This window comes from Colius striatus, chromosome 7 (genome assembly GCF_028858725.1).
Source record: "Colius striatus isolate bColStr4 chromosome 7, bColStr4.1.hap1, whole genome shotgun sequence".
Classification (NCBI taxonomy): domain Eukaryota; kingdom Metazoa; phylum Chordata; class Aves; order Coliiformes; family Coliidae; genus Colius; species Colius striatus.
Window position 1 is genome coordinate 21696913 of NC_084765.1, and position 1440 is coordinate 21698352.

At 56.2% G+C, this 1440-nt stretch overlaps 1 non-coding gene across 1 annotated transcript; it reads left to right on the plus strand.

Moving 5' to 3' along the window:
- The first annotated feature begins 241 nt into the window (after positions 1-241).
- Positions 242-313, plus strand: TRNAQ-CUG (transfer RNA glutamine (anticodon CUG)). The gene has a single exon. It is a non-coding gene; the product is annotated as a tRNA-Gln (tRNA).
- Positions 314-1440: the final 1127 nt, after the last annotated feature.

The window sequence follows — 1440 nt, forward strand, 5'->3', positions numbered from 1 at the left end:
CAGGTCCGATGAGGAGGAAGCAAGAGTCTCATAGGTTCCTGAGCCAGGGTCTTGAGAGTAGAGGGCATGCCAGTCTTGTGCAAAGAGCTCTGCCGCTCCCATGGCAGGGCCTGTGAATAGAGAGTGCCAAGGTGGCCCTGCAGGAAGGCTGCTCTGGCTGCAGGCCAGGAGATGGAGACTCGTGCAGAAGCATAGGGCTCAGCTGGGGTGGCTAGAGGAGAAAGAAAGTCTCCATGCAGGAGGTCCCATGGTGTAATGGTGAGCACTCTGGACTCTGAATCCAGCGATCTGAGTTCAAATCTCAGTGGGACCTCAGCCTTTTGGCTCCCATTGGGCTTTCTTCAGCACACTTCACACCTCAACAGTCCTGCTCTAGGGGCAAATGATTAATGCACTCCCATCTTCCTTCCTGTCCTGTGCTTCCAGCTCTGACAGTCAGTATGTGGGGTTATAGTACCTGTGGGGTTATTTGCATCTCCACCCTCTCTCCATTTCAGTGAAGCCTTTCTGTCTTTTTATTGCCTGTTTGCTTTTTTTCATCCTCTGTTTTCACTCCACAGACACTCACCCCAACTGACGGTGTTCCATGCTTGGGAGCACCATGTGCTGCCATGGGAGAGGGCAGGTTCACACTTTCCCTTGCAGAGTAGACAGATGAGAGAGAGGAGCAGAAAGCACCATGAGTCTCAGGCTATGCTGCAAAAGGTCTTTAATGAGAGAAGGAAATGCAGTGGCACAGAATTCAGAACAAGAAACACATCAACGGGATTTAGGGAGGCACAGACCATGGCCCATTTCACAAGGCCAAGTTTCACACTAAACGCTTGCAGTTCCTAACCCCAGCACACGTCCCCATCAGCAGATTTTCATCAAAGAGAAAGGAGTCCTTCGTCAAGGAGGCCAAAACAAAGCATAGCCAGAGGAGGCCCGACAAGGCTTCCAGGCAGCGAGGAGGAGTAGGCACAAGTGAGATGAGGACACGCAGCCCATCGGGAAGCCATGGCCAGGCTCTGGCTGCGTGCTCTCCATCCTCGTTCCCGCTCCAAAGGGAGGATCCGTTGGCTTCAGCAGTTCCGACCGCAGCGAGGGGGAGGCAGACACAGCCCCAACCCCCCCAGGCCAAGGGAGCCCCCAGAAGAGATGGGAACCCCCCCGGTGCTGAGGGAGCTGCCCACAGCGGCGGACAGAGAGGATCCCACGGCTGTGTTCTGAGGGAAAGAGGTGAGGATGGGGCCCGGCAGGGTCACCATCACTGCAGAGGCCTGAATGGCCACTGTTGAGTCACCACAGCGGGCGACACAGGGCTCAGTGCAGCTGCTGGCCAGGGGCGTTGCGCCGGAGGAGCCGCAGGGGCCGGGAGGACAGGGTCTGCAGCAAGACATCTCTGGCTGAGGCAGGCAAGGCTGAAACACAGAGCACAGAGGAATCACATGCCAACAT